Here is a 13,337-nt window from a genome sequence, read left to right as displayed (position 1 = left end):
AATTGATCAACAGATTGTATTATTCTCCAATAGCCTTCATTTCAGTACTGTTATTGCATTGGAGAATAATAAATGGGAGCCCTTTTTGTAAGTAACAAAAACGTTACTTTTCACAGTAACGCATTACTTTTTTGTGTTAGTAACTAGTAAAGTAACTGAGTTACTTTTGAAATGAAGTAACTAGTAATGTAACTAGTTACTGGTTTTCAGTAACTAGCACAACACTGCTGATCAAGCACTTTCGTTGATGTTGAAGTACAGGCTATACGCCACTTTCGGGTCCCGGGGGGAGCAGCTGGCAGCCCAGATAAAACTATTTCTTCATTGTTTGTTGTGTATTCAGTCAAGCGGGTCAAAGTTACAATTTGAAATTGTAAGTACAATGTAAAGTCCTGTACTCTGCAGGTGCCGGTAAAGAGCAATACAATGACAAAACCTTTCCAAGCAAAACAACTAGTAGGTAGGTAGGCAGGCAGGTAGGTATAGGTAGGCAGACAGGCAGACAGACAGACAGATAGACAGACAGATAGACAGGTAGATGGATAGGTAGGTAGACAGACAGACAGATAGATAGACGGACAGATAGATATATAGATACTTCATCCCAAATTGTGAAATGTGTGGAAACAAGTATAAACACAATAACATTAAATACAAATGAAAGCAATAGACAGGAATATATGCATATATAGTAGAAAGGACACGATGAATATTATAACATTTAATGTAGCCTTACTATGAAGGCTAACCTAAATACGGTGCTTTTCTACAGATTACTTTATTACTGCACTGGTAAAGTAAAATTAGGCCGATTAATAAGATGTAACTTTGACCCACTTGACTGAATACACAACAAACAATGAAGAAAGAGTTTTATCTGGGCTGCTTCGCTGCCAGCTGCTCCCCCTGAACCCTAAAGTGGCGTAGGTATAGCCTGTACTTCAACATCAATGCATGTGCTCGATATGCTATATTGATCCAATAAACGAACACAAACTAACTGTATCACTATAACATGATGATGATAATGAATGCATCTAACGTTACGCTGTTCATTATAATAAAAAAACAGAGCATTAAACAAACCATCATGCTCTTACTTTGAAATCATGTGGAAATGTCGTCATCAGCAGGCCATCACGTGGTTTCCGAAAATCACCGAATGACACGAGTAGATTTGAGCCGAGACCGGCGGAAAATATGTCTCAAAATTCCGTGTGTGTAAAAAGACGATCCACAAGCAGAAATGTGAGATCCACGAGCAGAGATTTGAGATCCGCAAGCGCATTTTTGGTCGACAAATACAAAATGGATTCACAAATGACTGATCGAAAGTTGTCAATGTTAAAGAGATAATCACAGATCTTTTTTTTATTTGTGAAAATATTTAGCATATTTGCAGATCCGTTTTACACTTGCACATTTATTTGTGAGTTTGCAAATCTTTTAAATGCATTTGCGGATGGTGTTTTACATTTCCAAATCACATATTTACACACAAATTATTTTTATGTTCACACAAATAATGAGACATATCTACTATGCCCATAGTAGCGCGTCTCTTTAGTAGCGCGCAACTGAAAGTCTGAGAGGGTGAGGGAGATAGTCACAGAAAACAGAACAAGAATCGACCCTCTGCTCACTCCTTTCCTGTATAACACAGGTCCAGCCAACACATATGCTCCATCAAGGATGGTGCTACAGGCAGCAAGGCAGTGCACTTACAACTACAATGCATGTTAATGTTGATCTAATACAGCTTCGGCGATCTCCCCCCCCCCCCGGCTTTGGAAATGCTCCCGAAGGTTGGCAAGTATGCCCATTGCCCCAAACATAAGCGCACACTCATGCACAGACTGTAAAAAAACGGTAAAAATATGGCAGCTGGTGCTTCCAAAAACTTACTGTCAAATTACAGTGAAATACCCTAATTACAATAATGGAAAAAAAAACGTAAATTCACAGTAAATATAATGAATTTCCTTTACAGAGAAACACTGTTATTTTACAGGTATCTTCCCTTGTTTATTACGGACATAATTTAGAGTTAAGCATGTAAAAACTGTTATTTTACAGTTTTATCCTAAATTATTACGGTCAAACACCTTCAATAAAGTGATAGAACTTAAAGTTCAGCAGTGAAATACTGTTATTTTACAGTTTTATCGTAAATTATTACGGTCAAACACCTTCAATAAAGTGACAGAACTTAAAGTTCAGCAGTGAAATACTGTTATTTTAGTTTTATCCTAAATTATTACGGTCAAACACCTTCAATAAAGTGACAGAACTTAAAGTTCAGCAGTGAAATACTGTTATTTTACAGTTTTATCCTAAATTATTACGGTCAAACACCTTCAATAAAGTGACAGAACTTAAAGTTCAGCAGTGAAACAGTTATTTTACAGGTTTATCTGCTCTTTTTACAGTCAATAACCTTTAATAAAAGTACAGCACTAAAACTTCTACGGGCAAAAAAACGGTCAAATGACTGGCAGCAGGCTGCCAAACAAAAACCATAACATTAAAGTAAAAAAACTGAAATAAAGTGCAAAAGCAATTAATATACAGGAATTGTCCTTAAAGATTTTACAGGAAAACACTTTCCTCTCTTTTCAAAAGCCATTGTCTTAAAATGTTACATTCAAATTAGGGCTGAACGATTAATCGATTTTAAATCGAAATCACGATTTGAAATGATGCGATTATCAAATTGCAAAGCCTGCGATTTTTTTTAACATTTTTTTTATTTTTTTTACAATTATTATTTTTTGTTTTTGTTTCTTGTCTCAGTCATCCACACCAATCAGAAGTGCTGTGCTCCACATGTACCAGCCATTGTTAATCAATCAGAAGTAGCCCATGATAGAAGGTGATTGATCAGATTGATCCAATCACCTGCCAAATGCTTCTGAAAGTGCCTGTCCTTTCCAAATGGCTTCCAATGGAGCTTTAGATCAGTGGTTCTCAACTGGTCAGGCCTCTGGACCCACTTTTTACTTGGTCAATACATCGCGACCCAACATTTTGAAGTACTCAAATCTATTCAACAAAAAAACGTGCTGTAATATATACGCTTTTCAGCATACAATATTAATAAAAGTGAAGTACAGTGCATATATCCCTGATATCCCTTCACAGAACTAAAGTATGCTTTTAAAAAAGGTTTAATGAGATGATGGAATCAAAGCTGAACTATATAAAAAGGCACACATGCTGAAAACCCAACCCCAGCAGAGGGGTCTGGGGGGATTCTCCCCCAGGAGATTTTTAGAAATACTAACAAACTATGCATTCTGGTACACTCTGAGAAGAAAATAAATAGATGTATTACTACCCGACATGTTAATAATATTTTATGCCATTGTTTGTTTTTCACTTTTTTCTGACATCTTGCTGCGAGAAGAGTAAAGAGGAGATAGTTTGTGTGCCTTACTTTAAATTGTGGGTAAGGGTAGATGGCTCCCATTGTTCTGTGACCTGTCAATCATCAAACCGGGGGTCATGTTTCATTATGTGTTCATTTTTATCTGAAGTTGTACCCATGAATGTATAAAGAAGACTTCTACCGCAAAGTTATGCTCCGTGGGGACTTCCGGCAACAATCTTGATTCTGATTGGCCAGAAGACTCGAAAAAACATCAGCAAAGATATTTTATTGAGAAGATGATCACTACGTGACAGAAGTTTTCAAAACCGTTCATGGTCTCCGGTACTTCCAGTCCAACGCCGACTGCATGCACAGCGTTAGAAAATCGGGCCTTCAAAATAAAAGTTAGACTTTTCCCCCCCCAAAAAAAATTAAATTAATTTTTTTTCTTCACTCACACATCCGCGACCCACTCCTAACGGGTCCGCGACCCACTTTTGGGTCACGACCCACCAGTTGAGAACCACTGCTTTAGATGGTTTGGTGAAACAAACCATCTGGGTCAGGTTAGTAATGCTCCATCACATGTTTCTATTACAGGGTGAATCTTAAACTGAAGCTTGACTTTAAAGCAACCCAACGGAAGTTTCATGTAAGTTTAGTTTTTTCACTCGGGCTGCGGGGGTGCTAGAGACGGGAGTACGTTGATACGACCTTCCTAGCCGGAGTTATGGCCGCATTTTACAATAAACTTCCGTTGGGTCGCTTAAAAACAAATATCGCAATTCGAATCGCAATATTTGTCAGAAAAATCACAATTAGATTTTTTCCCAAAATCGTGCAGCCCTAATTCAAATACCTTAAATAAAGTTCAGATGAGAAAAACAGTTTTTTACATTTTTTTTTTTATTAGATTTGTATGATCTTACACCAACATAAATACAGAACCTAAAGTTCTACAGCTAGAATACTGTTATTTTACAGCTTTTTTCTAACATTTTCCAATCAAACAGGTTCAACAAAATGACATCACAAAATCTTAAAAAAAATTACTCTGAAAACTTATATATAGAAAAATATTTGTAGAATTATAGTACAACTAATGAATACAGCATTTCATATTTAAACATCATACTTATAAACAGTAGAAACAAAAAGTAAGTAGAATTTTTTTAAGATTACTTTGAAACATTCTCAACTGAAAATAACAAGATTTACAAAATGGCGACATATGCTCACATTGTCAATTTGAAGGAGCAGTGTGCAGGATTTAGTACGTCTAACAATGGGGATGTAGGTTCCAACCAATGGATAACTTGTTCACTCACCCTCCTATCCCAAGTTTGTAGGATAATGTATGTTGGCTGCAAAAAAACTGAGGCCCAATCATGTTTCCTCTGTCCATTCTGCGCTACTGTAGACGTGGCAGTGCAACCTAGAGGACAAAAAGATCAGAATCAGAAACGGGTTTATTGCCAGGTAGGTTCACACGTATGAGGAATTTCACTAGGTGTCGTGGTGCATACATAAAAATAAAAAAAAGTACACAGATAGCAAACTATATTAAGAACACTAATAAAAATATAGTAAGATAGCAATAAAATAAAGCAGTAACTTACATCGAAATAGAATGCAATAAATTATAGAATATAAAATATGTGCAGTAAGCAATATTTAAATATTGCATTATTTACCATCCTGTGATCTCCATTATGTAATGCATAGAGTCTGCGTTGTGGCTGAGGTAAAGTGTCAGTGGGGGGGGGGCGGGCCTTTTTGAGGTGGCGAGAGGTTCTGATCCTGATGGAGAGAGGTGTTGGTCCTGATGGAGAGAGGTGTTGGTCCTGATGGAGAGGTGTTGGTCCTGATGGAGAGAGGTGTTGGTCCTGATGGAGAGAGGTTTTGGTCCTGGTGGCGAGAGGTTTTGGTCCTGATGGAGAGAGGTTTTGGTCCTGATGGAGAGAGGTTTTGGTCCTGGTGGAGAGAGGTTTTGGTCCTGATGGAGAGAGGTTTTGGTCCTGATGGAGAGAGGTTTTGGTCCTGGTGGCGAGAGGTTTTGGTCCTGATGGAGCGTGGAGGGGAGGGGGATGAACAGTTTGTGTCCAGGGTGGGAGGGGTCGGCCACTATCTTCCCGCCTCAGGGTTCTGGAGGCATGCAGGTCGTGGAGGGATGGCAGATTACAGCCGATCACCTTCTCTGCAGAGCGGATGACACGCTGCAGCCTGCCCTTATCCATGGCTGTGGCCGCAGCGTACCAGATGGTGATGGAGTATCCTCGGCTGTGCTTTTTTGGTGAGGGAGCAGATGTTCTGCTCCCGTTTGAGGTCCTGGGCGATGATGGTGACCAGGAAGCGGAAAGATTCCACAGCAGTTACTGGGGAGTCACACAGAGTGATGGGGGTGGGTGGGGCTGCGTTCTTCCTAAAGTCCACAACCATCTCCACTGCCTTGAGAGCGTTGAGCTCCAGGTGGTTTTCCCCACACCAGGTCACCAGATGGTCCATCTCCCACCTGTAGGTAGACTCGTCCCCACCAGAGATGAGTCCGATGAGGGTGGTGTCGTCTGAACTTCAGTAGCTTGACAGACTGGTGACTGGAGGTGCAGCTGTTTGTGTACAGGGAGAAGAGCAGAGGGGAAAGAACGCAGCCTTGAGGGGAACCGATGCTGATGGTCCGGGAGTCAGAGAGGTGTTTCCCCAGCCTCACGTGCTGCTTCCTGTCAGACAGGAAGTCTGTGATCCACCTGCAGGTGGAGACGGGCACATGCAGCTGGGAGAGCTTGAGCCGGGATGATGGTGTTGAAGGCGGAGCTGAAGACCACAAACAGGATCCTGGCATAGGTTCCTGCTGTGTCCAGGTGCTGGGGGAGGAAGTGAAGTGATAACTATTAGTAAACCATAATGATGGATGTTATTATCAGCAGCTGCCAATAGATCCCCTACATCTTGTATGATGGACCTTTGAAGCAGGGTTACATAAAACACACACACACAAAAAATTGTAAAACAGTTATTGAGAGCATCCCAAGAGCATTGATCCTATGCTAAACCTTCCAGAACACCAACTTTCTAATACATTAGAAACGACAACTAGCCGTTGGCACGAATGTAATGCTTCAGCTTCCTACAACTTTAAAGCTGTGTGGACGTGGCTCTATGAAGAGTCGTTCATATTTTCTCATTATTTCATACGTTTAGAAGGGGTAACAACAGTTACCTTTTGTTAATTTTACCTCGAGCCAAACTTGTGCGACTTGTTTCTGAAATCCCTTTCTCTTAAAGTGAATACATAAAATAAAAAAACAGTGGCGCTTACCCTAAAACTAACCACTGGATAGGGTTAACCCTAACCCATATATATTTTTGTATTATTATTTTTTTTTTTAAATATATATCATATAGCACCAAATTGCAACTAATCTATATCTACGGTCACTTTTCACATTGAACATGAGCTCTTTTATTAAATAAACTAAACGCTTTCATTTTAAGTTGAGTTTAGTGTTTTTGACCCTAAGAAACACTGATGCATTAATCAATAACAATAATCCACAGCTCCTCTCTCTGCTCCAGAGGATTTAAAGAATATATTAGGGATCGACCGATATGGCTTTTTCAAGGCCGATACCGATACCGATTATTAGTAATCAAGGAGACCGATAACCGATATTTGGAACCGATATACATTTGCAGTAAAAAAAAATCTTGGTGTCAAAATGTTGAATAACACAAACTCCAACACAACTTATTTGAAATGCATTTAAGCATAGCCTATATTATGTTTAATTAACTTTTAAACATCTTACAACTGGTTTCCTCTCTGTGCCCTTTTCTTTAGTGCAGCCATCTGCAATGAGTTAGAGAGAGAGACAAGAGGTGGGGCTGCAGGCTGACATGCTTAACTAACAATAATGCTTAATTTATTATATCTGTCTATCTAGCACAAAATCCCAATAAGCTGCTAGCAACTGCAAAACACTAGTGCTAGCTAATGTTTTGCAAACTATTAAAAGTGAGACTATTACAGTAGACCTAACGTTAGTCTAGTAGCCTCACTTCTAATATTTTGCTAAACATTTGCTAGATACATGTTGGCTAATGAGCTTCACATATCAACCTGAAAAACTGCAAGGCTCCACTCGCAGCCCCTCAACAGTTACTCCGCTGCGAGACGCTGCACGCACCCCCAACTCTGACTGACTTCCCGCGTCCCTGTGTAACTGGGAAACTGATAGAATTGGATCATAAGATCGTGGTGTTTTTGCAACTTCAGCATAGGGGATTGGGATGTTTATTGAACTTCGGTTTAACACATGTATGGCTCTGCCGCTCAGCGCTGCTGCTTGCTTCAGTCTGTGTCTGCGTTCTTTCGCACCTGCCTGTAATCTGAGAAGGTCCTGCCTCTCTGGCTGGCTCCCGCCCGGAAAATCTTCAGTAATAGCCTATCAGATAGCGCTGTGGGCGGGACATTGCTCGTGTACACAGAGTGGTGACTGCAGCTAGAGAAACGGCCGCATCAGAGCCAAAGTTTTATCGGCAATTTGATTAAAAAAAAAAGCCGATACCGATAATCGGTCAAATGCGGAATATCGGTCGACCCCTAGAATATATCAGCAGTAAACCTAGGGGAAACACTGACATTCAATATTATGTTAGAGACAAGTTAGTTATTACTCACATACCAAAGTATTTTCATCTGCAAGATGGAAGAATAGCTGGGTGCTGCCTGGAGAGACTGATGAGGAGTCACCGGCTGGCTTCAGCAGCTTTCCACACAAAGCCATCACATGTTCTGTTCCATAGTCTTCACTGTCCACTGGTGCTCTGTCAAAAGAGTGAACATCACAGCTGTCATGGTAACCCTTTGTTACACAACATACAACCAACATGCGTCAAAAGTGACCCAAATTAGTTTAAATTGTAAATATCTTTGCAATAAATTACCTCCAGGAATTCCTCAATTAACCTGTTTTTGATCAACACCAATTCTAATTTTCATTTTAACTTTCTTTAATAAAAATCATGTTTGTATCACTACACTTCTAAGGCACAACATGGGTAAAAAATTATCCGTATTATTTCCTATGTTATTCCTAGTGTTTCTTTAAATACATTGTGTTTGATTACCACAAATCATTATTTTAATTCTCCAGTTCTAATTGATTAACTAAAATAGTTTATGCCAAGTGTGATACAAATGCAAAAAAATAAAGATACTTTAATGATAATTTTGTTAAAAATAATAATTTTAGCAGAGATTTGGAACAAGCATGTATGATGTAGTAATACAACAACTATTTTAGTTCACACAGTGTGACATTAGCTAGTCATGTTAGCTTGTAATATACAGAGCAGAGCTAACTAGCAAGTTAGCCAAACGTTAGTGGTTAGCATAGCAGTTTATGCTATGATAGCTGTTGGCTACTGAACAATAACAAACTGGATTCCGCAGTAAAAAAGCTGTGAAACTTTACAATAAGATTGGCGAGAACACTGTGACACCCTGCTGCACGTTTATGTGTAATCGTCCCGCGTTGGAGACGAGAGGATGGCGGCAGCACTGCAATACGCTGTAAGCTAACGTTAGCAGCCACCTTGTTAACCTGTATAGCCCGATTGTCCCGCCGGTGGGACATCTTGCAAGAAACAGCATCTCAGGACTTCTTAAAATGTAACAACCTATTAATGATGCTTACCCACTTAACGGGAAGAAACTCAGCTAACTGACGATATTAACCATTTTTAACTAAACGAAACACAAGTCTAACAGCTAACGGGGCTAACGCTACTTTAGCACATAACTGGCAAAAGCGATATTTTTTACTTCATGCTATCTGCACACACGTATCATATGAAAGCTGAGATTCCACAGATTCCCTTAAAATATATGTCTCATCACTCAAAACTCACTGAACTAGAAGAAGAAACGTAACCTTAAATATACAATTAAACATTCACAAACTAAGGATTATCTAAATACATGTTTAACTCCATTACAGTTGCAGGACTCACCAGATCTGAAGTCTTCTGTTCTCTGTTGATGTCCCGATGCTCATATTTAACGTGTAGATGTAAAACTATCCCGATATTAGTCCATAAACTCGTGAGCAGACATACAGACATCTCTGTAGCTCCGCAGGAGAGCCGCTCAAACTGACGTGGAAGTTTCAAATTGGATTGAAAGGCGCGGACAGTGCTCATTGGCAGGTTTTTTGGATGACGTTTATATCAACCAATCAGGAGTGTTGTGGACTCATTCCAATCCTGCTTGTCTTGTCTGCCGTTGTATGGCTAGATTCCATTTCAATTGCTGTAGCTTTTTACATACATTTTACATTTTTTTTATTTGATACTTTTTTTTACAGTTAACTATTTTAGTATACTATGAAAACTACTTTATTTACACAAAATCATTTTTGGGTATTTCTGCAATATATTACATTTTTTGTGAAGATGTATACATTTATTTAACATTTTAGAGATGTTTTATAATAAGATTTCTTTTTATTCTACAACAGTACAGAATACAGTTATTTTTATTTTTTTTACATTTTGTTACATTCAATTTAAGGTTTTACTGCAACAAAAAAAAGAAAGTTGTGTATTTTATGTGTTTTTACATAGAATTCAATGTAATTTAACATTCAAGACAATTAAACAATGGAATTATCCTGTAAAAAAACGATAATTTCTAAACCAAACCAATTTACAGAATAAAACCTTTATTTATTTTTAAATAAAAGTAATTTACTGTATTTTTATGGTATTTACACATAATATAGAAAAACAAGAAAGGTCTGTAAAATAATACAGTACATTTCTGTGAAAAAACTTTTTTTACAGTGTACAGTACCAGTAGGTTGATTAAACGGTTCGCTCGTCACGCAAGGTATTACATGACATGAAAGCAGTGGCGAGCCGTGACTTTTATAGCTAGGCCCTCTCTGACCGCCACACCTTCCCTCGAAAAAAAGATCCCGGGGTGCAAACATGCTGTCATGCTGTCAGGCCTGTCATAAAATGCACCCCACCCAAAAATATGTTTCTATTCATCCCACCCTCAAGCATTGTTTAGGGGTATGGTTGTAGGACTAGTACCAATGAATGGAGCAAGTTTCATGTATGTGACCCTTTTATTTTGTAAGATAGCAAGGGGGTGCATATTGTGATAAGCAGGCCTGTCATAAAATGCACCCCACCCAGAAATATGTTTCTATTCATCCCACCCTCAAGCATTTTTTAGGGTATGGTTGTAGGACTAGTAGGCTACCAATGAATGGAGCAAGTTTCATGAATGTGAGACTTTTATTTTGTAAGATAGCAAGGGGTGCATAACGTGGCAAAAAAATGCTGACAAAGACTATATATAACATTTGTATACATATATTTTGTTTATATGACAAATATGCAAGACAATAAATGGCAAAGATAGGCCTGTAGAAAATAAACGTAGGCTATTTAAGATATCCTACGTTCATAACTAACGTAACGTGGGAGAAAATATGTTTCTCGAAGATAGGCCTATGTTGAAAATAAACGTATTTGAGATACGTTGATAACAAACGTAACGTGGGAGAAAATACGTTTCAAGCAAAACGTAATTGAGAATGCAGTTTAGTTCTGTGGGAACGTAAAAGAAGTGACGAATGAATGAAAAATCCAGGATTCAACACCACTACCATCAAAATACGGAGCGAAAAGTTTAACCACAAGAATCAAGACTATATGAGCTACCACTAAGCGACTCACAGTCTGTAAATTACCATTAAAAAAAACCTGGACGTTTAGTTTTCGTTTTAAGCATCGTTTTAAGGTCTTAACGTTTCATTTACAAATGCGCGTTCCCGTGACAATTTCATGATGGACCGTGCATAATTTGACACAACACCTGGATAGCGGGGTTGAGCCAAGTCTCGGTGAGAATGAACACGTACAGTTGTTAATGTCCCGTTGAAAAGCAATCCGACTTCTGAGTTCATCTAGTTTATTTGCAATCGATTAAACATTAGCCAGAAGAATACCCGGAAGAGGGGGTCGGTATTCTCGTTGTATCAGTCTGACCAGCAACCCAGCGCGGGACCCCCGCTTTGTCTTCCTCCTGCGCTGGGTCTCTCAGGTATAGGCCTACAACAGGTAGCCATGGTGAATGTGGGCTACCTGTCCACAAAGTCTCTGATGTGAAGAAGTTCTTCTCTGCTATATTGTATAGCAGAGTTGGTGCGGTCGGCTTGCATGTTGCGAACCATGTTAAAAGCAGACGGCAAAAAGTAAATAAACACTGAAAAAATACGAAAGAGGGCAAAGTTGGAGAGGAGCCAAAAGACAATGCGGCCATCTTTCACGGCGCAGAATTTAAGTTACATCTAACGGAAGCCATTTTTCCTTTATGGGGAATAGTGCACAGGTATTTCCTTAATTGGTCGTACAAGGACTCCCAGGCCTTTCTTTCCCTCACACACAATCCTGCAGGCTTTCATCCTCTCAGCCCCTTTAACCCCTTGGCTGTTTTTGTCATCAGAATCAGAATCAAGTGTATGCCGGGGCGGATATGTTTACACATATAGGCCTACAAGGAATTTGCCGTGGTGTCTAGAAGTGCAAACATAAACAATCTAAGAAAATACGTTTCAATATTATGTAAAAAAAATAATGATGATAAAAAGAAGAATTTTTAGGAAACGATTTATCATTTAAAAATAATAAAGACAAGTATTGAGACCACATTTAAATTATTATGCAAAGAACCTTAAAAGCAAAACAACTAAAACTCTTAAGACAATGAATATGACAAACAGTGTATTCTATTTTAAAGTGGAGGACTGTGCAGTCATGTGTGCAGTCATGTGAAAAATATAGTCAGATATTGACTTGTTGAACAAAATCTTATCTGTGCTTCTCTAAATGTATATAGGTAGATAGATAAGAATATATAAATATAAACATATATGTAAATATACACATATACATACCTGAACTACCACACCGCAGATATTTCCATCCCCTCTCCTCCAGGTATCTGGAACAGTTTTGGCTTGATTCTCACCAGGCCCGAGACATTGGGCTCCATGTCTGTGATTTCCCTTAGTAAATGTTCAAATTCAACAACATCACAATGCTGCTATGCGTAATTTGGTGATCCCTTTGAGACTAAAAAAACCCACAACATGGTCAGTATTATTATTATTATTATTATTTAATGGTTAATCTGTTCAAAAAATGTTTCGACTTCTAGTAGCCAGAAGACATCACTATGATAACATCAGGGTGCTTTTGTCAGACTTTGGGAGGCTCCAAGAGCAACAGAAGACATTTTACAACTGTACTCACAAGCTAGGTAGCACTTCTTGTGACAAATAAACAAATGTTGATGTGAAATATTGGTGGAGTGCCCTATAATTGGTCTAACATTATTATTACCTTAATTTCTTCACGTTCAGGATGCTGTTCTCATGTAAATTGGGGAAATAAATGTAGTATTACAGTGAACAGTTCCTGCCAGTGTCAACTAGAGGGCGCCAGATTGACACAAAAGAAGTGAAACCACATCACTGCTTACAAGCAGATAGTTTGTTGTTTATCTTTACTTCAGCCAATAAGCAAACTTTGTACTCACTTCCCTAACCATGTGTGTATGTATGTGTGTATATGTTCTAAATATTACATCTACATTCGTACGTTATCTTAAACATGCTGGGGAAAGCATGATGAGCACTTATCCAACAGTCGGATACTTTCCATTTATATAACTCAATGAAAAATAAAGATAAAGGCCTCTGCAAGTAATTAGAAATCCGCAAGTGTGTTTGTGATTTTCATGGTGTTTTATTCAAAGTGGGAGACAGCTTAGGCCTTGCTCCGCTGTTATCTGGTGGCCTCATAGTCCTCCACCACCACAATGGCTCCAGCAACCACATTTATCAACTTGACACCCCCCCCCCCCCCCCCACACACACACACACACACACAC

The 13,337-nt window shown here is 38.8% G+C and overlaps 1 long non-coding RNA gene across 1 annotated transcript; it reads right to left on the bottom strand.

Moving 5' to 3' along the window:
* Positions 1–6,152: 6,152 nt before the first annotated feature.
* Positions 6,153–9,515, bottom strand: LOC117560245. The gene is made up of 3 exons (XR_004571136.1): positions 9,383–9,515; positions 8,053–8,194; positions 6,153–6,231 (listed from the first exon to the last, which is right to left on the bottom strand). It is a non-coding gene; the product is annotated as an uncharacterized LOC117560245 (long non-coding RNA).
* Positions 9,516–13,337: the final 3,822 nt, after the last annotated feature.

This window comes from Gymnodraco acuticeps, unplaced genomic scaffold, assembly GCF_902827175.1.
Source record: "Gymnodraco acuticeps unplaced genomic scaffold, fGymAcu1.1, whole genome shotgun sequence".
NCBI lineage: Eukaryota > Metazoa > Chordata > Actinopteri > Perciformes > Bathydraconidae > Gymnodraco > Gymnodraco acuticeps.
This window is presented reverse-complemented; position numbering and strand designations above follow the sequence as displayed.